Source organism: Macaca nemestrina, chromosome 7 (assembly GCF_043159975.1).
Source record: "Macaca nemestrina isolate mMacNem1 chromosome 7, mMacNem.hap1, whole genome shotgun sequence".
Taxonomy (NCBI): Eukaryota; Metazoa; Chordata; class Mammalia; order Primates; family Cercopithecidae; genus Macaca; species Macaca nemestrina.
In genome coordinates, this window is record NC_092131.1 from 154,890,353 (window position 1) to 154,917,557 (window position 27,205).

The 27,205-nt window shown below is 37.7% G+C and overlaps 1 protein-coding gene across 4 annotated transcripts in view; it reads right to left on the reverse strand.

Annotated features, from left to right (window-relative positions):
* LOC105490833 (semaphorin 6D) overlaps positions 1-27,205 on the reverse strand; it is a 591,034-nt gene that overhangs the window by 519,179 nt on the left and 44,650 nt on the right. For 2 of the 4 annotated variants that reach the window (XM_071066905.1, XM_071066902.1), the window contains exon 2: positions 8,350-8,450. The exons of the other annotated variants lie outside the window; for them this stretch is intronic. The gene's annotated coding sequence lies outside the window, so the exon portion shown is untranslated. The remainder of the gene's footprint in view (positions 1-8,349; positions 8,451-27,205) is intronic. 4 annotated transcript variants of the gene reach the window in all.

Genomic DNA, 27,205 nt, shown 5'->3' on the forward strand with positions numbered 1-27,205 from the left:
ATATTAGACTGTCTGGAAATGTGGGAAGTGGTCTCTGTTTTTACTCCTTTGAGCTTGTAGCTGAGAGGCTTAATTTATTAACTAAATTCAAATAGTCCTAGAAAAGGCAAGAACCCTTCTGCTCACAGAATCTTTTTCCCTATGCTTCCTTTTGCTAAGGACCTTTATTCACCATGTTTCTCAAGATTAGCCACCATCTATTCTATGCTGCCTCTTCCGACATCCTTTCTCTGGTTCCTTCACCTTCTGGGAAATAGATTCAGCACATTTAGGCTCCTAGTCCACAGCCTACCCCTGTGCTTCCTTGAATCACAAGTACTTGAACCTTTTCTTAGAACATAAGAAAGCCTAGAACCCAGGACACTCCCATCTCCCTTAACTTCTTGGAGCATGGGGGGTGGGTAGAGAGTAGGGGGGTAGTTGATGAGGAACCCACAGAAAAATAAAACCATGATTTTGTTTTCAGGTTATTCCACCATTCATTTTTGTATCCCCAGGGCCTAACACAGAGACCTGCAGACACTAGGCACTCATGAATATTTAATAAGAGTACAAATGAACTATAAGTAATACAGGTGAACTGTCATGAGGCATGCCAACTATAAGGTCCTAGATCACAGCTAGTCCACTGGTTTTGTTTGTTTGTTTGTTTCTTTGTTTTTGAGACAGAGTCTCACTCTGTCACGCAGGCTGGAGTGCAGTGGTGTGATCTTAGCTCACTGCAACCTCCGCCTCCTGGGCTCAAGCGATTCTCCTGCCTCAGCCACCCTAGTAGCTGGGATTACAGGCATGTACCATCATGCCCGGCTAATTTTTGTATTTTTAGTAGAGATGAGGTTTCATCATGTTGACCAGGTTGGTCTTGAACCCCTGACCTCAGGTGATCCACCCGCCTCAGCCTCCTAAAATGCTAGGATTACAGGCCTGAGCCACCGCACCCGGCCTAGTCCGCTTATTTAACTGAAGTTTCAGAACTTGGTAATTGTTATTAAGCATCCATGCGATAAAGCTGCTCAACTTTGGTAATAACACTGAGGTTCCCCAGTTCTAAAAGCCAAAGTAAGCCAAAATTCTCCAAGAGAAGTGACAGGATGCCCAGAATTTGGAGGCCACTGTTATCTCTTACTCAACTCTGTAATTATTAGGGAGTCAGACACATGAATGGTTGTCATGTCTGACATTCTACATTGTAAATCAATGGAATAATATAATACAACTCTTAAGTATCTGAGAGCTAAGTCTTCCAAAAAACTGCAGAAGACTCCCACTGTCATTAAAATTTTAATCATTTCGAATTCATATCTCTAGAATATATTAGGTATACCTCTGTTGTCTTAGGCAAATCACAGCAAACAGAATTTAACCATTCTGTGTAATTTAATGTAATCATTACAAATATTTATTATTCCAGCACATATAAACAGTGGTGCCTTCTGGGCACTTTGGGGTAAACTGGGCTTTCTATAGGACAGGGAATGACCGCAAATGCTGGGATTTCCTAATCCCACAGGCATCTGTCTTTCATTGCTTTTGAGGGTTTTCTTCATAAATGTTTTTCTCATTTGTTTCCTGATAATGAGATACACTGCGTTTTTGGATAATAGCTATTGTCTTTCCTGTAGAGTTTTTAATTTTTTTGCTTCTAAGTTGATAAAGCTTAGAATATGGGGAACTGAGCATCTTTTTTGATTTAAGAATAAATAAGAATGAATTGTCTCTGATTCTCATTGGGCTGATATTTTGACAACTATTTTTGGGTTCTACTGGGTTTATGGCTATGTTTAAGTAATGATGCTTCAGCTGGCTGACTACCATGTATTTACAAGGTACTGTGAATTTTTTGGAGCAATGTCATTACTGTGAACCACTTGCTTCTCATATTAACTCTGTCATTATTTTATGTATCTTATAGATTTGAACCTGAGGTGAGGAGGTCCACATCCCCATAGTCAATGGAGGGGACTAAAAATCCTTCCCTTGCCTATGACCCTCAAGTCTGACACAGTTCCCAGCTCATTACACTCTGCAAACATTCTGGGTTATTAAAAACTAGTTGACCCCACAAGGTCTGATAATCTCACAAATGGTAAAGTGACTGATGGCATTTTTTGAGTTAGACTATTTCTTCTCATATATTTAGAATCAAATATGACACACATGTACACAGACTAGAAGGTTGGGAACTAGAAGAAACTAAGCACTGTCAAATGAGACAAAGAAAAAAAAACAGTATTTACGGATTTATAGAAGATACATAGACAGATAGATAGATAGATAGATAGATAGATAGATAGATAGATAGATAAAAAAGCAAATAGGAGTATGTTTATCAGTGATGACTATTATAGTTCCACTGTCAGCTGAAGTGAATATTAAATATAATTCCTAAGTAATTCATGTAAAATCATATTTTCTTAAACTTTATGATACTCTGTGGGCTTCTATACATTTTTATGAGCATGACTGCCATTTAATGGATGACAATTGTTTTTGTTTTTTTTTTTACTTTTGCTATATAGGAGAAACAATATATGCAAAATTCATATTTTCATTCCAGCATTTTTTGCTTTATTTTTCTAGATTGTCAGAACGTTTTCTCCCTTCTTACAACCCAAACCCTAATCACACTTCAGGATTCAGCTGAATTTAAATAACCCACATGAAATACCTTCCATGATTCCCACAGAACTTTCTCGTCTCCCTTTTCTCCTCATTCCTCCAATACCTCAGGCCTCACTCTCTTATTAGTCGTTTCAGGTCTAACAGCCCTTGACCTAGTTAGATGATACATTTCTCAGACTAAAGACTGGATCTTGTATTTCTAGTGTAGTTTTTCTATTTGCAGTTAGCAAAGGTCTAGTTATATAATATGTGGTCAAGTAACAACTGAATAAATATGAAAGTCAATAGATTGATAACATTAAAATTAACTAAGTTAAACCTATTTGTACATTTTAGAGATGAGAAATAGATGTCAGATTGCCTCTGTGCTGGCTATTCTTCATTTGGCCACCTCCACACACTCAGACCTCTTTTCTCCCTCTCTGTCCTGCTATGTGCCTTGTAAGGAAATCCACTCACAAGGAGACTGCCATAGTAGGCAGAATAACAGCCCCCAAAAGATGTCCATGCCCTGATTCTCAGAATGGCAAAAGCGACTTTGCAGATGTGATTAGAGTTAAGAACATTGAGTTAGAGAGATTATTCTAGATTATCTGGGTGAACCCAAGGTACTTACATGAAATCTTAAAAGTAGAGAACGTCTCCCAGCTGTGGTCAGAGAAAGAGACGTAATGATGGGAGAAGGGTCAGAAGACTCAACTCTATTGCATTACTGGCTACAAAGATGGAGGAAGGGACCATGTGTCAAGGAATGTAAGTAGTTTCCAGAAGCTGGAAAAGCAAGGAAATGGATTCTTCTCTGGAATCATCAGAAAGGAATGCAACCCTGTTGGACACCTTGGCTATCACTATGTTGAATTTCTAGTTTACAAACATATAAGATAATAGGAGGATTTCTTCCCTGATCCATCCCTCCTTCCTTCGGCCCCGTACCGTAGGCTGTACTTGTGTCCCTCATGCTTTAGCTCCCACTGGCTGAATCTTCCTCTTTCATGCATCCAGCCCCAACTAGGCTCTAATAACCCTATGTTTTCTCTCTTCACCCCTTCACTCTTAGAGACACCCATGGCTAATTGCTTGTTTCTGGAAGCATCTCTATCCCTTGATTATTCACTTAATGCAGGCAACACCTCTGGTGGTAGTCACTCACTATATATCTTTTATTTTAACAGTCTCGGGTAAATTTGTTCTCTGCTAGGACCCAGAATAGGGCAGCCTTGTTTATTTAAAGTATTTTGAAAGGTTGCTAAAATTAGTTCATGTATACTTGAGAGAGGAGCATATAGCCGAAAGACAGGGGAAAGGTCGTGAGAAACCATCTGACCCCCGAAAGAAGCTTCAGAGTCTTATGACTTTTCCATTCCCACGAAGCATGTTTATGATTTTTTTTAATTCTGTGATGTCCCTGTGTCCTTATCCTCTCCACTCACACCATTCCACTACTGCTATCTGTACACAAATATTTTTTTTCTTGATGGATATTTACTCTCTGTGTTTGCAATTTCTTATGCTGAGAATCCTCTCTCACCTTTCTGTATTTAATGTTCAGGATACAAACAGATCTCTGAAAACAAGAGGATCAAAATTTCAGAATAAGCATGACAAAGATCACCAATTTGTCCACACCAAACTATATTCCATGTTTAACATGCAGAAAATTGGCAGGTTCATGAAAGACACTGTGAATAATAAAATGGACACATAACAGCAGAACACCTTCCTTACTAGTACAGATGCTCTAGATCATACTGTGCTGCAGCCAGAAGCTGACACTCACAAACAACTATATTCTGGCCCCATCTGAGAGTTCGGACTTGCTTCTCAAACAACACCTACTTCTTCCTCACTGTGCCCATAGATCAGAGAACACAAGAATGGATGGTGTTGAGGGACCATCTCTTCCAGTGCCTTCACTTCATAACTGAGGACAGTAAAGCCCATCAGTGTGGCTACTATTAAAAAGGCTACGGAGAAAAGGGAACACTTATACGCTGTTGGAGGGAAGGTACATTAGCTCAGCCACTGTAGAAAGCAGCTTGGAGATTTCTCAAAGAACTTAAGACATAACTACCATTTGTCCCAGAAACGCAATTTTTGAGTATATACCAAAAGAAAAATAAATTACTCCACAAAAAGACACATGCACTTGTATATTCATTGCAGCACTATACACATTCACAAAAACATGGAATTAACCTAGGTGCCCATCCATATCGGATTGGATAAAGAAAATGTGGTATGTATATACCACGGAATACCACACAGCCATTGAAAAAAACAAAATCATGTCCTTTGCAGCAACATGGATAGAGCTGGAGGCTATTATCCTAAGCGAATTATTGCAGAAACAGAAAACCAAATTTTGCACGTTCTCTTTTATAAGTGGGAGCTAAACTTTGGGTACTCATGGACATAAAGATGGCAACAACAGATACCGGAACTACTGACAGGGTCAGGTTTCTTGGGCATTTAAACATGACACCATCACTTAACTGTACAAACCTGGACAAGTAAGTTTACTTCTCTGTGCCTAAGTTTTCACACATCTGTATAATGAAAGTAATAGTACTATTCATCACAACATTGTTCTGAGGATTAAATGAGATCATATCTGTAAGGTGCTTTATAACATGTGCTTATAATCAAGAAATCGATTGAGGATATTAGAATGAAAACTAAGCTTATACATTTTGATGCATGATAAATCCTTAGCAACCCTGAAGAAAAGATACTCTTCTTTGCAGATGATGAAACAGAGACTCAGAGAGTTTAATTAATTTGGCCTAAGTCACAAAGTTCTCGCTCAATGGAAAAGATTCAAATCCAGATCTACCTGATTCTAAAGTCCATGCCACTCATACTCATCCATGCTGTGACCTTTTTATTCTGAGCACGAAGTTCCTCAGCTCTTCTTACGGCCCTTCCCAATGTTCAGTCCGTGCCCCCAAGGTTCATTTTCCTTAGGTTACTGTTGACTCTTCTCTCTCCTTCATTTAAATATGCTATCTAAACTAGCACAACCACATACTCTCCAACCTTTTCTCTGCCTTATTTTTATTTATACCACTTATCACTACCTGATTATCATATTATATATTTAGTTTATTTTCCACCTTCCCCACTGAGATTGTAAACTCCACGCAAGGACTGTTGTCAAATTTTGTCCATGGCTATATCCATAGCATGTAGAATGCAGCCTAGAACATGGTAGGTGCTCAACAATCATTTTCATGAAAAATAAATGAATGAGCGGATGAATGAAATTCTGTCCTTCTACAAGTACTGGGCAAGTGCACTCAACAAGAACACTCAACATATCTATTGCTTTCTTTTCCCAAGAAAGCACCATTTGCTAGAGCTTAAAACTCACACACCAGAGATCTCTGCTTTATTATGCTCTGCCATTTAAAATCATTTTCCATATCAAGGCATTGTACACAGAGCAGTAAAAACACTTTCTGCCACTTTTCTTATTTCCTGGTGTGTTTTAAATCCTAATTATTATTGTCGGTTTTATATCGAACAAAACAATACTGACTTGAATTTGCCTAATGAAAACTTCCATTTCTTCCTACCACATAACTATTCAAGTTAAAATCAATAATCCCCTAAGGGCTGGGTCCCGATAAAATCATTACAAGGCATTTTTTTTTTCAATTTCTGCATGGTATTATGAAAAACAAAGTCAAATTGCCCCAATTCTTGCCTCCTGGGCTCTTAAAATTTAACACAGATAATGATGATGTAAGAAGTTATATTGGTACACAAATAACCATTTCATGGGTTGATGCTATGAGATGCAAGGAGATTTTGAGAGTGAAGTCTAGGTATGCAACAATGGACTTTCCTAGTCTAGGTTTTACTGTTTGCTATTTCTTCTACTTTGAATCCTCTTCCACCTTTTGTACTCAAATTGTATCTCTCACTGGTTGGCTTCTCAAATTCCAAACCCACTCAGGTTTGGAGATTCCAATTTCTCAGGCAGCCCACAAAGCAATAGTGCTCAGTAGAGCTTTGTGAATGTACATAAGTGGTTGTGTGTATTTTCAGGATGCTGAACATACACATGGTGAAGTTTCAAGAATGTAATATAGAGCTAGTACATCCTCAAACAAACTGTGATCCACAGCTGTTTAATAATAGGGGTTAACCTCAGTTCTCTAAGAAATGTTTACATAGTAGGTATACATCTCTACTATGCACAGCATATTCACCTAGTTGTACTAAAATATAATGTATTCTCCTGTCAATGATAGTCACTTCTATTGTTTAAAATTTCCAGATTTTGTATAATGATCAGGGGTTGCTTTTATAATTGGAAATAATATTATTTAAAAAGAGATATATTTCCAATCCTGCATAGAGTTGACCATAATGATACCAATAACATTTTCTCCTTCAAACCCCTGAGAAAACTATCATTAGTTTGTAGTTTAACGCAATATCTGGTTTTTTGCAGATTTAACAAAACTTCCAGCCTGACCCCCAAGTTTTCATAAATATGCATATGCCCTATGGCTCCTTCTTCATCACATACCAACCCTAAGTCATCAGAATGAAGTTTTACTTGATTGAGCCTGACCCGGGTCTACAAAGTATTATGCAGAACACAAAGGAACAACTGGGAGGAAAATTCAGATTAAGCAGCTCAGCTTTGAGGATCCTGTGGCTGTTCTGCATTTAAAACCTTGGTAAAGCAGCTACTGGCAGTAATTTAAGATAATCAGGCAAAAATGGGTTGATATCTCAAAATAGCCAAGTGCATGTTTTTTAAAAAAAGGATTAAAAGTAATTGTGGTTTTTGCCATTAAAAGTAATGGCTTTTAATGGCAAAAACCACAATTACTTTTGTACCAACTAATAGTAATCCCTTGTAAATATGAAGTACCTAATCTGAGATAGCCCCTGATTCAGGGCATTGTAATGGATTATCTGTTATAGTCAGAACACTGTAAAAAAGAAATTATCTTTATTCCATGTTAAAGGTGGGTTTCAAATTCCAGAGTCATCAAGGGACTTGTCCGAGACCACACAGTCCTAAATAACAAAACTGGAATTCACACCTCTGACTGCCTTACTCCAGACTCATGTTCCTTCCTTTACACAAAGCTGGTACAGATTGGGTAATCCTGATGCTGCCAGGAAACTCAAAGGACAAGGGCCAGAAATACAGGGAGGGAAATTCATGTGTTATACAGACTTTTCTATCCAACCTGCCCCTACATTCAGCTAGGTAAATTCTTTTAGATTCAGGAACCTACTGGGGAAATGTGTAATCAGGCAGAACTAGAAAGTCCACAGGAGCCAGACACATATTTGGCAAGCAGTGTTTTGTTTCACAGGTTGATTTTTAAGAAGTTCTTTTTTTCCATCATTTCCTTCTTCCCTCTCTCCGTGACTTCCTACCTCTTTTTCTCTTCTCTCTGCCTGTTAGTTTGACAACCTAAGTTAAGCTCCACTCTGGGTCATGTATGCATTATTTCTCCTCAATGTACTTGGCCTTAGAATGTATTTGAAACCAGAATGCATGGAAATCAGCTAGGGGAGAGAAAGGGGAAGAGGAGATGAAGAGAACAAACCCTACTGTGGCTCCAAGCAAACAAAATCAAGCTTCCAGAATTAAAAAAAACAAAAACGAAACAACAACAACGACAAAAGTATGTCGCATTCTGTACCACATAGGTGGTGACCACTTACACACAGGCCTGAAAATGCGAACAGCTGTACCTTGCCTTCTTTTGATGTCAGTCGTTTCCTTTGTGAAATTCAGGGACAGACTCTGATTTCCAAGCCCCAAGTTTAACACTCTGTGGTTCTTACGGTGTCTCCTAGAGTTAAATGGAATATTGAATAGTAAGAGGGAAAATACACTTCAATAGAGTCATGTAACTCTAGAAAAATTTTGTAAATACACATTTTGGGTTACACATTGTTTTATTTAAGTCTAGATAACAGTGCCATTTGCATTCTAATCTTTCTAATCTCAGCTTGGTTCCTTCCTTGCTAGGAAATAGATGAAGCTCTCATTCTTTTTGGTGTTTTAATTTCCTCAGTGGTTAAGCAAGGATGACACATCTAACCTGCCTTTCAGAATGTCTGGATGGACACTATAGCAAAACCTTTTTAGAATGTTTTGGCTTAAAAGACTTCTCTCTGAACCATATATATGTTTTAATACACTATTTTCCCCAAACAGTCATCAGTAGGATTTACAAAGAAAATATATTCATACAACGGGGTTAATTTCTCTAGATCCTTGGATGATCTCAAACTGTTTGGCCTTGACTAATCAATGAATTTGAATTTTTGGCAAATACCAATCATTATGTACATGATTCAAATATTTGCCCCTTTCTGCATAGTCAAGGCAATCTAATTTTAACTAATTGTAAGAAAATAAATGTTAATATTCAACAGCATTAGAGCACTGTTTTGTTGCACTAAAATTCCTCTAGTGACATAAGATATCAAGATGCAAAAATTCCATGGAGATCCCAATGCATGATGTATAAAATCATATTGAGACTAAATGCTGAAGTTGGAAATGATCTTAAAAAGGAAATCTCATGAAAAGCCTTGATTTTATAGATGAAGAAAGGAGGAAAATAAAATTTCCTAAGCAACCAGAGGTACTGTACTAAGTGCTTTACTGCACCAGTGTATTCAGTCTTCATCATCGCTCCATTACAGTTCCTTCATTTTACCTAAAAATAACCTGAAAGCCAGGGAAGTAAAATAATTTACTCATCCTCAGTGATATGATTATGATTAAACTCCAGATTCTGTATCAGAGGTCCTCGTTCAGAGATCAAGCCAAAAACCTATAAGTCTACTTGAGCCTAAATCCTATATTCAGTAGCAAAATGCCAGCAAGCTGACCAACACATTTTTCTTTTTGAGAGAAACAATTCATGGCAGAAAGCTGGTACATGGACAACCAGGGAATGGTAAGACCACTTGGGTGCCTCTCTTTTAGGATGACCAATTACTGTATGTATAGAACAGGCTTCTTCCAACTACTGAGATCCAAATTGATAATAATTATGTTATACAAATAAAAGCTCAAATTTATTGAATATTTATGATATATCAAGGACTTCTAAAATGTCATTTTATACCGTCACATAATTTTTAAAGATAATTACCACCCCATTTACAGAAGATGTAACTGAAGCTTAGTTGGGTAGACAACAACAACAATAATACAAATTACTTGTATAGAATTTACAATGAGACAGGAACTAAGTCCTTGATTACATATTACTCATATGTTACACATACAACTTCTGTAATCAGCACAACTACCCTATAAGGCAAGTATTAGTATTATACCCATCTACCATACGGGAAACTGATATACAGGGAGCTCTAGAATCGCACAATGCAACGGTAACAGAGCCAGCCAGGCTCTTATGCACTGCTCTACACTCAGTATGATGGAGACAGCCAGTGGACACAGAAGGATTTGAACCTAAGACTTGGACTCCGAAGCCCATATTCTTTCCAGGTCTTCATGTTTCTCAACCCTGTCTGCTCTTTAGAATAATATGGGAAACATTTGGGAAGTAGGATTTCCATTAAAGCAGTTGTCCCCAACCTTTTTGGCACCAGGGACTGGTTTCATAGAAGACAATTTTTCCACAGACCATGAAAAAGTTGTGGGGTTGGGGGATGGTTTTGGAATTATTCAAGTGCATTATATTTACTGTGCACTTTATTTATATTTTCATAACATTGCAATATATAATGAAATAATTATAAACTCACCATAATGTAGAATAAGTGGGAGCTCTGAGCTTGTTTTCCTGCAACTAAATGGTCCCATCTGGGGGTGATGGGAGATGGTGACAGGTCATCAGGCATTAGATTCTCATAAGGAGCCCACAACCTTGATCCCTTGCATGTGCAGTTCACAATAGGGTCCATGCTCCTACAAGACTCTAATGTCACATCTTACCTGACAGGAGGCAGAGCTCAGGCAGTAATGCGGGCAATGGGGAGTGACTGTAAATACAGATGAATCTTCACTAGCTCCTTGACCTCTGCTTACCTTCTGCTATGTGGACACGTACCTGGTCTGTGGCCCAGTAACAGTCCATGGCCTGTGGCTTAAGGATCCCTATATTGAAGAATGTGATCATTTTCTCATGTATGCAAACTGAAGGAGGTTTCAGTTGAGTTGCATATTTATTCCTAAGTGTCAATGATTCCTAAAAGAGGAGAGGAGTACCCTCCCTGTTGCTTGAAATGGAATTTTTCATCTTGATTCTTCAGATGACTTGTCGGCCACTCTGAGGCAGGCTCTAGACCCATTTCCACTGGTCCCAGCCTAAGCATGGCTGCCAGCAAACTCAGGCCGGAAAATCTACATGGGTTCTGCAAAAATGCCTTTGTGACCTAGATTATTTTTTTGTCTAAATATCCCTTAACTTTTCACTTTGACAATCATGTATTGAAATTCAACTATGGGCAAAATACTGTGCCAGGCAGTATTGGGAACACAGATTCCTTGGTCCCAAGGAAAGCACAATCTATTGGAGAAAATATAAATATTGGCAGCTAAATATAATTCCTATTATAGTACCAAGGAGCCCTTTTGGCTCTGCATCTAAGTTTAAGTTTCTGCTATCTGTGAGAAAGTTAGAATGGGTTCAGGTATACTCTAGGGGGGGCAGGGGGTCAAATCAAGGCACATGAAGGTGAAATATGGGGCCTTACAATGTGTTTCACTTACATAAATGAGTTTGGGCAACTCTGTGTGCTTTTAGTGTACCCTGGAGGATAAGGTAGATCATTATTGTTGTTGTTGCTATTTTATTCTCCAATGACAAGTTTACAGCATCTTCTCTTCAGTGGTTTGTGTCCCTGAGAGCAAAATAAACTCAACATTTTCTTCCTGCAACCTCTCATGAATATTAATGATGTCTTTATTTATTGTTTGGTAAAATATGACAAAAATAAAAACGCACTACAGCGAAAAAGAACATGTATATACCAAAAATATCTAGCTACTGTCAGAATACTTGTGTCATCATCATTATCAATAAATGCACACTTGACAAGGATGCTCCACACACTGTACCATCCCACACTTCCCTGTAACCACTGACCTTTCTTAAAGCGTGCTGCTAGTTCTTTGGTTGCTACTTGTGGAACTCCCATTAATTTTAAAGTTGCATAGTTTTGTTGTGCTTAAGTTACAAACACGGAGTTCAGTGACAATGGGCCAAGGAGATTCGTAACAGCAGTCTTCCAGAAACAGACTTTGAGGGCCTCAGAATCTTCCCTCAAAGATTTTTGTACTCAGAGGCTCAAATATATAAAACAAACAATTAAAATGGTCATAGTTAAAAGGGGGTGTAGAGTCCTACCTATACAGACCTACTCTCACACCCTAAAGCAGTCCAAAGCAACTTTGCAGAGCCCTTTGAATTCTACACATCACACTTGCAAAGCCACTGATCCAATCCATTTCATAGATGAAGACCCAGCCTACCAAGCCAATTCAAGTAGCTAAGGCCACTGAGTTAGAGGCAGAGTTGAAACTAACACTCCTATCCCTTCAGTCATAGTCCAGGGATCACTGTACACTACTTCTTGCCTCTCTACACAGTGCAATTTGAGAGAAGAATAAGTGAAAAAAATTAGCAGAAGCATTTATCACAGCAGTCTCATTTCCAATGTGGCAAAATAGAATTCCTCTGGGGTTTGTCAGACAATCCTAAAATCACAGTGTGATCATTTAAGTGGAATAAATATTGCATATTGGACCAATAAAGTAAAATGGCCAGCCTCAAGATGTCTTACCCATGTTCTTAGACCTGTAATAGAACTTATAAAAGTCCTTATATGGAATTTCATTAGTTCTGGCAGTCTAAAATAAGTATGACCACAGTGAGAACTTGACCAGGATTCTGTATAGTACCGTTAGACTTATTTCTAGTTCAACCTTATTCCTATTGGTGGTGTTAATTTTACCGAATGCCATTGAATAACTCTGATAAACCTTGTTCAAGAACACAAAATTCTAAAAGTCGGTGATAGTCTTGTTGTGTATGTGTCCATTTGATTCAATAGAACATAAGCATTATCCAGCAGGAGGATGCAATGTCATTATCACTTGTCTGCAACCCAGGCCTAAACAAATCACTTCAGAAATTACATGACAAATTAAGCTTCAGAGAGCCTTAGAGGCTATACATAGAATTAGTGATTTGAATTATATCTTGAATCCCTGTCCAGTGCTATTTGCCCAAGTTGCTTGATAATCTATGTCCTTCCCCTTCCTAAAAGAAATGTTAGCTGATATCCAAGATAGGCAAATAATTCCTCAGCATTTTCTTATTCCCTTTTATAGAAAGTAATTGACCCTTAGCCTAACCACATCTATAGTTGAATTTTCTCCATATAAGATGCACTCAACCAATTATTCTTTCTGATAACCTCTAGCAACAGTACGATTCATCTGAAGACAGTCAGAATTATTTACTCATGATTTTATTCATTCTTTATGTTAGCAGGTTAACAAAAAACCCCTCTTACACAGTATGGTAGAAGAAAATAAACTGATAATATACATCCCCATTGTTACCATTTTAAAACTGCTGTATAAATTTAGGACTTGGTTTTTAATCGCATTATTACTGATATTGGTTACACAAAATGCCTTGAGTCATAATATTAAATACTTAGAATTCCATTATATTAGACTCTGGAAAAATATGGCGACATGGGGCTAGAGAGAACACTACATGAATCCTCTTTCTTCTGGCCAGACTAAACATGCCCAGTAGGTGTGATCCATTTATCAAGCTATCCAGGAAAGGGGAGATCTTGTTCTTCGATAATCAATTCCCAGACATTATAGAAAAGATTAAAAGACTCTAAGAACATGATCCTCCCTGAAAATAACTTGAAAAATCTGGCCAAAACTGTCGGAATCAACCTTTTCAGAACTCTGGAATCTAACCAAAAGATCGATGCAATCCAGGTAACATTTTTAACACAAGCATGCAAACTAAAAACAGGCTAACTCTCTGTAAGAAGCATTAATTTGTGTTTTGATTTACCCTAGTCCTATCCCTTGCTACCCAGCTCAACAGCAGCCTTGAAAATAACAGTCATCATTCCAGGTACCACTATCTGAGGGAGCAGAATGTAACAAAGTAACAAAGAATTCTTATGTAGTAATGATTCCCTGGAAGACCTACTCAAAAGGCCAGTATTTATCCAACCTGACTGGGAAATTGCCTAGTACTAAAGCTGTTACCCGAGGGAACATTGTCAAAAGCATTTACAAGCATAAATCCTAAGGAAAAAGAACAAATCTGGAGGTATCACATTACCTGACTTCAAATTATACTACAAAGTTATAGTAACCAAAACAGCATGGTACTGGCATAAAGGTAGATACACAGATCAATGGAACAAAATAGAGAGCTCAGAAATAAAAACAAATACTTACAACAAAGCTTGGAGAAAGAACACCCAATTCAATAAATGGTGCTGGGAAAATTGATTAGCCACATGTAGAAGAATGAAACTGGTTTCTGATCTCTCACCATCTATAAAACTCAACTGAAGATGGATCAGAGACTTAAATCTAAGACCCAAAAGCATAAAAATTTTAGCATAAAACCTAGGGAAAGCACTTCTGGACACTGGCCTAGGCAAAGAGTTTATTACTAAGACCCCAAAAGCAAATATGACATAATAAAAAAAATTAACAGAACCTAATTAAACTAAAAAGCTACATAATAAAATCATCAGAATAAACAGACAACTCACAAAATGTGAGGAAATATTTGCAAATTATGTATCTGACAAAGGACTAATATCCAGAATCTACAAGAAACTCAAATAAGTCAGCAAGAAAAAAACAATCCCATAAAAAGTGTGCAAATTACATGAATAGACATTTCTCAAAAGATACACAAATGGCTAACAAACATGAGAAAACATGTACAACATCACTAATCAGGGAAATGCAATTAAAACCACAACGAGACACCACCTTATCCCAGTCAGAATGGTCATTATTAAAAAGTCAAAAAACAGTAGATGTTGGGTGGATGTGGTGAAAAGGGAACACGTACACATTGCTGGTGGGAATGTAAATTAGTCTGATCTCTATGGAAAACAGTTTGGAGTTTTCTCAAAGAACTAAAAGTAGATCTGTCATTCAATTTGTCAATCTCACTACTGGGTATCTACCCAAAGGAAAATAAGTCATTATATCAAAAATGCACCTGCACATGAATGTTTATGTCAGCACAATTCACAATTGCAAAGATATGGAGCCAACCTAAGTGTCCATCAACTGATGAGTGGATAAATAAAATGTGATAATATATATACCATGGAATACTAATCAGCCACAAACAGAATGAACTAATGTCTTTTGCAGCGACTTGGATGGAGCTGGAGGCCATTATTCCAAGTGAAGTAATGCAGGAATGAACAATCAAATACTGTATGTTCTCACTTATAAGTCGGAGCTAAGCTATGGGTATGCAAAGTCATACAGAGTGGTATAATGGACATTGGAGACTCAGGAGGGGAAGGGTGAAAGAGGACTGAGGAATGAAAAGATTACACATTGAGTACAATGTACACTGCTCAAGCAGCAAGTATACTAGAATCTCAGGCTTCACCACTACACAATTCATCCATGTAACCAAAAACCACGTGTATCCCAAAAGCTACTGAAACATTGTATGTTGTAATAATATATATATTTATATGTATATATAACATTTACAAGCATAAATGCATTAGCCTCTGTCTCAGACTTTACATCCTGGTTTCACAGAGCCTAGAAGTCTGCCAGAGGTGATTTCTTTGGGTCTTCTTAGATCTTTCCTGAGCTTGTGAACAGTCTTGGGACTCCATTTGACCATGGAGATCCCAGAAATATGTCAGACATTTTCAAAACTCTTCTTCTCAAAACATCTCATTCCCAGCCTTTCCTCCCAAGAGTTTTGGTTGGTATATTGTTTGTCCCAACTGTTATCCATTTTCTCAGGCAGCAGACACTAGAAAAGGCCTAGAAACTTTCCCTGCAAGATCAGGGACACAGCAAGAATTTCCTCTCTCACCACTTATATTCAACATTGTACTGGAGTTCCTAGCTAACGCAATAAGATAAGAAAAGGAAATAAAATCCAGGCAGATTGAAAAAGAAGAGGTAAAAGTATCTGTCTGTGAATGACTTTATCTTATATATACAGACAATCCCCAAAACTCCGTAAAGTTGATAGAGCTAAAAAATAAATAAATTCAATAAAGTTGTAGGATACAAAATCAACATATGAAATCAGCTGCTTTTCTATAAGCTAACAACAAATTATTTGAAAAGCAAATTAAGAAAATGATCCCATTTACAATAGTATCAAAAAGAATAAAACATTCAGGAACAAATTTAACTAATGAAGTAAAAGATTTAAATACTGAAAATTACAAAAAAAGTTGTAGAAATAAATTAAAGAAATGGAAAGACATCCCACATTCATACACACTGGAAGACTCAATATCATTAAGATGGCCTCACTCCCCAAATTGACAGATACCATGCAATCATTATTGAAATGCTAATTGCTGGTTTGCATAAACTGACAATCTAATTCTAAAATTCATACGAAAATTCAAAAGATCCCAAATAGCTAAAATGATCTTGAAAAGAAAGAATAAGTTTAAAGGACTTATATTTCTTGATTTCAAAACTTATTGCGAAAGTACAGTAATCAAAATACTGTGATACAGGCATAAAAGTAGACACAGAGATCAGTGGAATAGAGCCCAAAAGTAAACCCATGCCTATGATCAACTGATTTTCAATGAAATACGTCAAGACCATTTAACTGAGAAAGAATAATCTTTTCAACAAATGGTGGTGGAACAACTGGATATTCACATGCAAAACTTTGAATATGGACCCCAGCCTCAAACATACACAAAAATTAACTCAAAATTGATTAATTACCTAAATGCAAAAGCTGAGAGCATAATAAAATTCTTAGAAGGAAATTCAGGTAGAAATATTTATGACACTAGATCAACCAATGGTTTCTTAAATATGACACCAAACGTACAAGCAGCAAACAAAAACATTACCGATTTTAACTTCATGATAATTAACTTGTGTGTGTGTGTGTCCAAGAACACTATAAAAGTAAAAAGACAACCCACATAATGGAAGAAAATATCTGCATTTCATATATCTGATAATGGTCTAGTATCCAAAATATATAAATAGCCCTTACAGCTCAACAATAATCATACTAAAAACCTAATTTAAAAATGTGCAAAGAATTTGAACAGTCATTTTTTCAAACAAAGGATATGAATGGAAAATAAGCACATGAAAAGTTGTTCAATCTTCAAGTCAGCAATAATGTGAAAAAAATAAATATTAAAAAATGCTCAAAATGATTATTCATTAGAGAAATGCCAATTAAAGCCATAATGAAACACCATTTTATATTCACTAGCTTGGCTGTAATAAAACACACACACACACACACACACACACACACAACCCATAGAATAACAAGTGCTAGAGAAGATGTGGAGAAATTCTAGGTCTCATACCTTGCTGATGGGAATGGTAACTGCTACGGCTACTGTCGAAAACACTTTGACGGTTCCTCAAAAATTTCAACATGGAGTTACCATATGACCCAGCAATTCCACTCCCAGGTATATAAAAACCAAGATAACCATTCACACAAAAAATTCACCACAAATGTTTATTACAGCACTATTCATTGTTGCCAAATGGCGGAAACAACCTAAATGTTTATTGACTGATGAATGAACAATATGTGGCATATCCTTACGGTGGAATATTATGCTGTCATACAAGAGACTGAAGTATTGATCATGCTGCAATATGGAAAAACTTTCAAAACACCATGTTAATTGAAAGTAGCCAGACACCAAAGACTACATATTCTATGATTCCATTTAAATAAAATCTCCAAAAAAGGAAACTCTCTAGAGACACTAAGTAGATTAGTGGTTTACAGGGGCTGAAAGGAGAAGGAAATTGACTACTCACAGGTATGGGAGTTATTTGGGGGTGATGGGAATGTTCTAGAATTAGACAGTGGTGATGTTCACACAATATTTTGAATGTACTAAAAACCACTGAATTATTCATACTTTAAAATGGTTAAAATGATAAATTTTATGTTATGTGAATTTTATGTTAAAAGAAAGAATCAATTTTCAAAGAGAGTTTACAATTTCTGTTTAGCCTATGGATTACCCTCGGAAGATTTTTTAGAAACAATGAAAGCAGGGTAAGAATTAGAAAATATTTCTTCTCCTAATTGCCATCTCCTGAAGGGATAAACTACTGGGGCACAGTTTTATGTAATAAGAAATAGAAGAATTGTCCTACGTAAGAAACAAAAGTAATTATGAATTAGATATATAGAATCTTAGTAAATGGCCAATTCTGGAAAGTAGAAGCAACAAATTTCATTTCCTCAAATATGTGTGTGTATTTTAAAAGCATCCCTGCCTCGAAAGAGCGGGAGTAATGGCAATGAAAAGTGGATTTTAGTGAAGGCAATGCATACATCAAATGGGGCGTGCTCTTTGGGTAGTGGCCTGCAGGAATAGCAAGTAATAGCAGAGATCTGAAAGATTAAGAAAGAGGAATGGATGAAGAGACAACTGTTTAGAAGCTAAAGAATCAAGAAAGTAGATATGAAAAGCTGGTCAGAGCAACCTGTTTAAGTGTGTTGAAAATAAAATTTTAGGATCAGTCAAGACAATGCTAGTCCAGGCTCATTTGTGTGAGTGAGAGAGAGGATAAGAGAACTGTCTGCTGAAGGATTTCAATGGCTAAACTCAACATTCAAACCAAATAAAATAGAAAAAGAGAAGGGAGAAAAGAGGAAAGCAGAGGAGGAAGGGAACAAGGGAGATGAAGATGAGGAGGAAGAGGGGAGTAGGAGACAAATGGCCAGACCTTTCCTTTTCAACATACTACTTGGCAAAAGTGAAAAAACAAGGCCTTAGATTGTGAGGACAAAGACAAACGGGAGGAAAGGGGTAAAAAGTAAAACAAAGGAAAGTCCTGTTAAAGTCTCACTAGTGACTAAGATTTATTTGTATCAAGTTCATTTCAGCAGTGTGATCATTACCTACACATCCATTATCTGTATTTTATATATAAAAACATAGGGAACCATTGGTTTTCCCAGTGGTTCTTTAAGAGTGCATCAGAACCACCTGTAGGGCTTGTTAAAACCTAGATTGTCGGCCTCACCTCTAGTGTTTCTCAGGCAGTTTCTCATCCCTTTCTCAGGAATGTGGCCTAAGAACATGCATATCTTACAAGTTATCAGGTGTGGCTGACAGTTGCTGGCCAAGGAACTGATGACACTTGGAGAACCACTGACTTAGAAAGCAGAGTATAAAGGAAGAAATCCTGGTGACCTGTGACTTCAATGTCTATCGAAGGATGGATGAGACAAAGAAGGCAGAGTAAGAGTCAGCTGTTTATAGGGCACCTACCACTTGTGTTAGGTACTGGGGATGGGAGACAGAAGGAAACACAGGCAAACCGTTACTCTGACAGAACTGACACTATAGTGATGTTTATGCATTTATATATCAGTTATTGGTGGTGCTTTCTTGTTTGAATTCTACATGCTAATTTTTCTTCTATGTAACCATGGAAATCTAGCATTCATGAAAAGTATTTGTATATTCAAGATACACAATTTTACATAGATTATATTCTGTATAAGGAAAATAAAACTTATGTTACAATAAATTTTATTAAATGAGAGTGTGAGGATTACACAGGCAAAAGCTGGAGCAGATTAATTAAAAATCCTGGCAGACCTGTGCTTCATAGGTTAAGATAAAAGTTTTGGAGATTGCTTAATCCTCAAATACTCTTTACCACAAAGAAGAATTTTTCTGAGAGAGGCCTGAAGTAAAAACACTTCCAAGAGAGTTGCCAACATTGGCAAATAAAAATAAAACTTCAGTTAAATTTGAATTTCAGATAATAAACAACGAATTTTAATACAATAAAGTTGCATGCACTATTTGGAACAGGTTTATACTAAAAAGCTTTTCACTGTTTATCTGAAATTCAAATTTTACTGAGTGGTCTATATTTTATCTGGCAACCCTAACCAAAGCACTTTAAACACTCATTCGATGAACATTTAATATGCTGTCCGTCTTCTAGAGAAGACAGAAGCATAGAACATATTCTGTCCCACACATAATAAAGAATAAAGGATGGTCAAACTGCAAAGGTTTTAAGAATGCAGTGGAGAAGGAGACCAATACGACTGTAATTGTCAAGGTACGGGAGCTTCATCATCCAGCAAATATGACTTCAGCTAGTCCTGCAGACCTCTCAGGATTTGATTAGACAAAAGCTAGTACAAAAGGTATGCAGAAGAAGTGAACAGCATACATATAAAGTGTAGAGTCTGGACCAATGACAGCAGACAAACGGGAAATAAAGGAGATCAGCTGTGACAGACTGAGCCAGTATCTGCACACCAGCACACCCTCACAACCTGCATAGCACAAGGCATCTTGGGGCACAATTACGGACCCTTGTCAAATTTCAATATGTATCCATAACCATAAGCTGCATCCCCCATTTTTTTTTCAGCATCATTAAGACCACATGGAGAGACCTGAAAGCACAGCACACCACAGGGCACCTAGATATTCTGAACCCCTAAGACAAAGAAATAGCATCTCATGCTTGGTGTGTTTTTGATTAGAAAATAAATAGATCTTTAGTCCTATAGCCATGAAAAAGATACCTGGGAATTTGTATCTATGGAGAAAGAAAAAGGCAGCAGCTGGAAGAAGTCAACTCTTTATCTGATTCTAGTTTGAAATGAAGGTTCTGTACATCCTGTATCCCCAAAGCAGTAGCATAGAGCCTCATGTTGGAGTCAGTAGACCCAAGTCTAGTCTCTTTAGTATGCTCTCAGTAAGACAGGATGTGAGCTTCAGTTTCCTAGGTGTAAAGTAACAGTCTGGGATTATATGATCTCTCAGGGCCTTTCCCATTTAAAATTCAGTGATTAATTGAATAAATCATTCACTCATTAAATACTGAGAGCTGCCATATGCAAGGCAATTTTCTAGAAGCTGTGATGGATACAGAGAGAATAATTTATTCATGGTCATTTATTTGTTGCTAGGTGGAACCTCATCCTTACATACAGGGACCCACTTTCGCACTCCATCGAGGGCTAGTCTCTGGCTGAGTGAACTCAGACTGCCAGGATTTGTTACAGCCAGTCGCCTGCCTCTCTTCTATATTTATTTTACTCTCTTTTCCAAGTCCCCTTAAGGAAACTCCACTTGTCTGCAATTCCCTAGGGCATTCTGGTCTCAGCCTTCCAGGGTGACAATTAATTCATCTGATAAACTCAAATATGTCAAAGCCCTAAATAAAAAAGGAGGAGGCTACATCTGAGTTACCTGCAATATAAGAGTGAACATCAGTTATTTTTTCTCTACATATGAGTGACTTCAACTAGGAACTGACTGAGATTTAACAAATAAAAGAGATAAATAAATAAACATTTACCAAGGCTTATTGGTTCTGAGACAGAGCTATCATGTATCATCTTATTTGATCTGTGCAACCATTTTCCAACAATAGTTTATTAAGTCCTCATAGATTAACCCAAGGAGAGAAATAAGCAGTAAACTTGCCCTGGGTCAAAAGTACCAGTGCCAGGAGTAATCTAGATTTGTCTTCATACAAAACCAATGTTCTTCCTGGTAAAGCGGCTAATCTACAGGCATGGTTCCAGGCTGCCGGTATGACTCAATCACTTATATGACGTATCCATCAATAACAGTTAAAGTAACAAAAGGTTTTATACATATGTGTGTGTGTGTGTGTGTATGAATTCTTATATATATAAAACACATAATGTATGGATTCAATTTCTTTTAATAATGCCAGTTTCAGTGACTTCATTTCAACATGCTTTCTTATTCACACAACATGATATATCATTAGAATTATAGTAGAAAAGAAGGTTGCAAAGTACTGAAGGGCTACAAGGTGGATGTAGCCTTGTCAGGTGGGCCTATTTCAGTCCTGAAATTGCACTTTGAGTGCAGATATCTACCTTTTACACATACACTGCTGACCTCACATTTTTAGAAGAAGATATATGCATGCGTGTGTGTGTGTGTGTGTGTGTGCGCGAGAGAGAAAGAGAGAGAGAGAAAGAGGAGAGAGAGAGGAAGAAAGAAAGAAAAAAAAGAAAACAAGAAAAGAAAGAAAAGGAAGGAAGGAAGGAAGGAAGGAAGAAGGGAAGGAGAAGGGAAGGAGAAGGGAAGGAGAAGGGAAGGGAAGAAGGGGGAGAGAGAGACAGAGAGAAAGAGAGAGAGAGAAAGAGAGAAAAAGGAAAGAAAGGAAAGAAAGGAAAGAAAGGAAGAAAGGAAGGAAGGAAGGAAGGAAGGAAGGAAGGAAGGAAGGAAGGAAGGAAGGAAGGAAGGAAGGAAGGAAGGAAGGAAGGAAGAAAGAGAAAGAAAGAAAGAAGGAAAGAAGGAAGAAAGGGAAAGAAAGATGTAAGGTAGAAGAGAAGAGAAAGGAAAGGAAGGGAAAAGGAAGAGACAGATCACAAATCAGAGCAACCCAGAAACCGCTCTCCAATAACCATAAGGAGTTAATCTGGACAACCGTGACTTTAAAGCAACTAAGCTTTTAACAACTTGTACAACAAAAGTAGGAGCTTTTCTAAGCTGTATTATTTTATATGTAGCTGTTTCTTTGATATTTTTATGGCTCAGAGTCAATGCAATAATCATATTGTACTTTTATAACACAATGATGCCCTGATGATAATCATGTGTTCAAGCATGTATGCCTCCACCCTAACGAGCTCCTGATCACTTTATTTTTTGTGGTCTTTGGCATTTTAACAAATGAGTCCTATTACACCTTTGACCGGCAGGAGGAGCTTGGAGGAAAACCTTGTTTGGGAATAGGACACATATTGAACCAATAGGCTTACCAAGTTGAAAATTCAGAATGAATAACATGATTGAGCCATGAAGGACAATTAGAAAATGAAGCAGTGAAAGAAGCTGGCATAATATCTGATGTGAATCAAAGCAGAGATGTGGAATGAGATGAAGGAATGGGTTCTGGGGATGTAGAGACAGGGAGACTCCAGGGCAAAGTCTATGGCTGAAGAGCCAGACCCTGCTCATCTTGTTCTTCTTGTGGCTTCTTTGCAAGCAGGCATGTGCCTTGATTGTTTCTGACAGTATTTACTATTCACAGGTTCTTTGATCCTCCCCTGCTATCTTATCGGTGATTGGTACCTTCCAATCAGTGTCTATACAGAAATTCTTCTTGGCCCTTGACTCATCCACTGCAGCTATGGATTTGAAAAGCAGAAAGATAGTAGATAGAATTGTAAATTTAAAAGGAATGAAAAGGCTCTGCATGCATGCCTATTGATAACAAAATATTGGACTTTGGGTCTGTGACCTCTATGGCATCTACTGTCACTACTCAGATACCTTCTTGGTTTATGTCTGGGTTTATGTTTTAGACGGGGAGACGGCTAAATCTGCATAGATAATTGCATTAGTTTTCTAGGTCTTCCATAACAAAGTACCACAAACTGGATGGCTTACACAACAGAAATTTATTGTCTCACAGTTATAGAGGCTAGAAATCTGAGATCAAGATGTTGGCAAGGCAGTTCCTTCTCAGGTCTGTGAAGGGAAAATCTGTTCCATGGTATTTTCCTAGCTTCTGGTGGTTTGCTGGAAATTTTTGACATTCCTCAAATTGAAGATGCATCACCTTAATAGCTACCTTTATTTTCATATGTGTGTTTCTATATCCAAATTGTCTTCTTTTATAAAGATGTGGTTATATTGGATTACGCTCCATCCCAATGACCTCATCTTAACTTGGTCATCTGTAAAGTTTCTGTTTCTAAACAAGATCATGGTCACAAGTTCTGGGGATTAGGACTTCAACGTCTTTTAGAGAGACACATTTCAATTCATATAGCAACATTACTGTGTTACTATATGTGTGTATGTCTGTGTGTATATTCTGAAAAGAACACACCTAATAAAGTATTGTTATACCAAACAGTCAAAGAATTCTTAAAACTCAACAAGAAGCCTGGGCGTGGTGGCTCATGCCTGTAATCCCAGCACTTTGGGAGGCCGAGGTGGGCAGATCACCTGAGGTCAGGAGTTCAAGACCAGCCTGACCCACATGGAGAAACCCCATCTCTACTAAAAAAATACAAAATTAGCTGGGCTTGGTGCCGCATGCCTATAATCCCAGCTACTTGGGAAGGCTGAGGCAGAAGAATCGCTTGAACCTGGGAGGTGGAGGTTGCGGTGAGCCAAGACCGTGCCATTGCACTCCAGCCTGGGCAACCAGAACAAAACTCCGTCTAAAAAAAAAAAAAAAAACTCAACAAGAAAAAATCACCAGATTAAAAAATGGGCCAATGACCTCAACAGACACCTCACCAAGAATGATATATGGAAGGCAAATAAGCATATGGATAGATGCTCCACATCATGTATCATCAGGGAACATAAATTTAAACAGCAATGGGATCCCACAACACTTACTAGAATGACTAAAATCTGGAACGCTGACAACACCAAATGCTGGTGAGAATGTAGAGCAACAGGAACTCTCATTCACTGGTGTGAACACAAAACGATACAGCCACCTTGAAGACAGTTTGGCAGTTTCCGACAAAACTTAACATACTCTTACCATATGGTAAGAGGCACATGGAGGGGGCAGGGTGTATACGAAACAGCTTTGTGCCTTCTTCCTCGAGTCTCCAGAGTTGGTGACATTCCCAGTGATAAAGGGCAGATCTATCAAATCTGAGGAGACCATAAAACTGAGGGTTGATGTTCTACTCTGCTCAAGATTGGGAAATGCCAGGGGCTCTCCAGGGTGTAACAGGGAGGAAAAAAGTGGGTATTCAGGACCTCAGATATCAGAACAAGGAACTGCTGCTATTACACAAACAAAGCAGGGTTCCCTCTGCCATTCTCATGTCTTCACTGAGCAGTAAGAAACGAGAGGGAACAACCAAGTAGAAGTTAGGGAAGGTAAAACGATTGGTTTAGAGTGACAGGAAGTAGAAGATCAAGATGGGAGTAATGAAGAATAAAAGAGCAAATTTGAGATGAGTTGTGGATGTTAATAGGTTCCAGACTTCTACTTACAGTTCAACTGAATAACTGTCATTGATGTGAAGAACTTTCTTTCATAGTCATTTATTCAACAAATATTTATTGAGCATCTACTGTGTGACAAGAATTTTGGTGACTTGGAATGAAATGAGGTATAAGGTATAGTTTTCTTTTGAGGCAACAGTGCTGAGTGGTCGCTAGGGTTTTGAAGTTAAAGAGATCTGAGATAGGCCGGGCGCAGTGGCTCACGCCTGTAATCCCAGCACTTTGGGAGGCTGAGGCGGGCGGATCATGAGGTCAGGAGATTGAGACCATCCTGGCCAACACAGTGAAACCCCGTTTCTATTAAAAATACAAAAAAAAAAAAAAATAGCTGGGCGTGGTGGCAGGCTCCTGTAGTCCCAGCTACCCGGGAGGCTGAGGCAGGAGAATGGTGTGAACCCGGGAGGTAGAGCTTGCAGTGAGCCGAGATCACGCCACTGCACTCCAACCTGGGCCACAGAGTGAGACTCCATCTCAAAAAAAAAAAAAAAAAAAGAGATCTGAGATAAAACGTCATTTTCACAGTCTGCACTTCAGTATCCCTATATGTAAAATGGAGACAAGAATAGTATAATACTTATCTCACAGGGTTATTGTTAACATTAAGTTAGCTATTATATGAAGAGTACTTAACATAGTGCCAGGCAAACATTAAGTGCCCGATGGGTGCAATTACCATTATTATGATTATATCCATAGCACAGAGGATAGAAAAAAAATCAACACCAATGGTAAAAAGTGTAAGAATGGATTCACCAAAGACGTAACGTTCAACTTGGTCTTTGAAGTCAGAGTCAGGAAGAGTGAAAACAATGTAAATTTAATAGCAAATAGCATTTCACCTTTTCTTCTATTAACACTGAAGTTGTCCTGAATTAAAATGCTTTGGCATTTTAATCACAACCATATAGCAAACATTAAAAAAAAGAATCTGCAGTTATTGCTAAGATTCACAAATTATAATACACATTATTTCAAAAGATAAAGCAGAAGCATAGAGTAAGAGAATGTAACCAAAGAAATAAAAAGAGAAGTTCAAATAAATGTATGTACCATTTATAAATCCAAGAATTACATTTTGCAGGACAATATCTCTTCCCAAGTCCTCTACAGTTTTACGGACCAGACCAAATTTGAGCTTCACGATAAAGTTAGTGATGACCAAAGCCGGCAAGACAGGGGCACATGATCAACTTATCAACTGCTAAAGTTCATGCACAGGAAGCTGATTTTAAGTCTCCTCTTCAAAGCTGAAGGCTAACTTGGAGCCAGCTGACATAAGATGACAACACGCAAGCTTGATGTCGGAAAACTGGCCATGTGAAGCACAGTTCAAAATGCTGACTTCAATAAAAAAAAAAAAAAAAATCCTTAAAAGGTACTGCCACAGGTGACAAAAAATAAAAATCAAAGGGAGAAAACGTGAAGAGAACTCAAACTTCAGGAAGACCCGTAAAAAGCTTTCAGAAAAAAAGACACTATAAATCTCTTCGACAGAAAAGTTACAGGTTTAAAACAGAGAAAACTGATGAAAAGTAGAAAATACTCCCCAAAGAGTAATTGTTTTAGTAAGACTTTTGAATACATATACCTAAAATTGCATATATTATTAACATAGATTGATAAGTTTTGGCACTGATAGGACCAGAAAAATCAAAGAAGATTGTCACGATCCTTGTGAAGATTTTGTAAATGTCTGCAAAAAAACAAAATCTTCAGGGAGAAGAGTCAGCACTATGGTGTGTCTTTCCAAAGGCTAAATGTGTTAACTCTGGCTCTGCCTCTCAGGAGTATGAGATGGAACCTGGGATCATGGCCCAGTCAGTAAGCAGCCAACACTATGCCCATGGTCCTTAGTGGGTCTAATGATGAATAAAATATGAATGCTGTCCTTAAGTTTCCTTCAGTGTGGTTTTTTAGTCACTAAATCTGTTGACAAAGCAAACCCTTCTTGCCCTGGCTTACATTTGCATCTCATTTATTCATCCAATAAGCATAATTGAGCTCCTGGTATTAGGACCTGAGAATACTAAAATAAATAAAAGGAAAATGTCACTCTCAAAGAGCACAGTTAATGGAAGAGACTGGGCATTTGTAATAGCACAATTGCGGTCATCTCCAGTTCTGCATGGCTAATTAGTAGGGAACCAGAGATAAATAATAAAAAGATGTGTTTGACTATCCTGACAGGACTAAATCACATTTCCATTGACAAATGCAGAGAAGCTGAGAGATTTTTCTCGGGTGGAAAATAGATATTGTATCTTCTTGATGGTACAGAATCACTGTTTTGTTTTGGTGTGATTGCCTGTAGTCAAATACAACACAG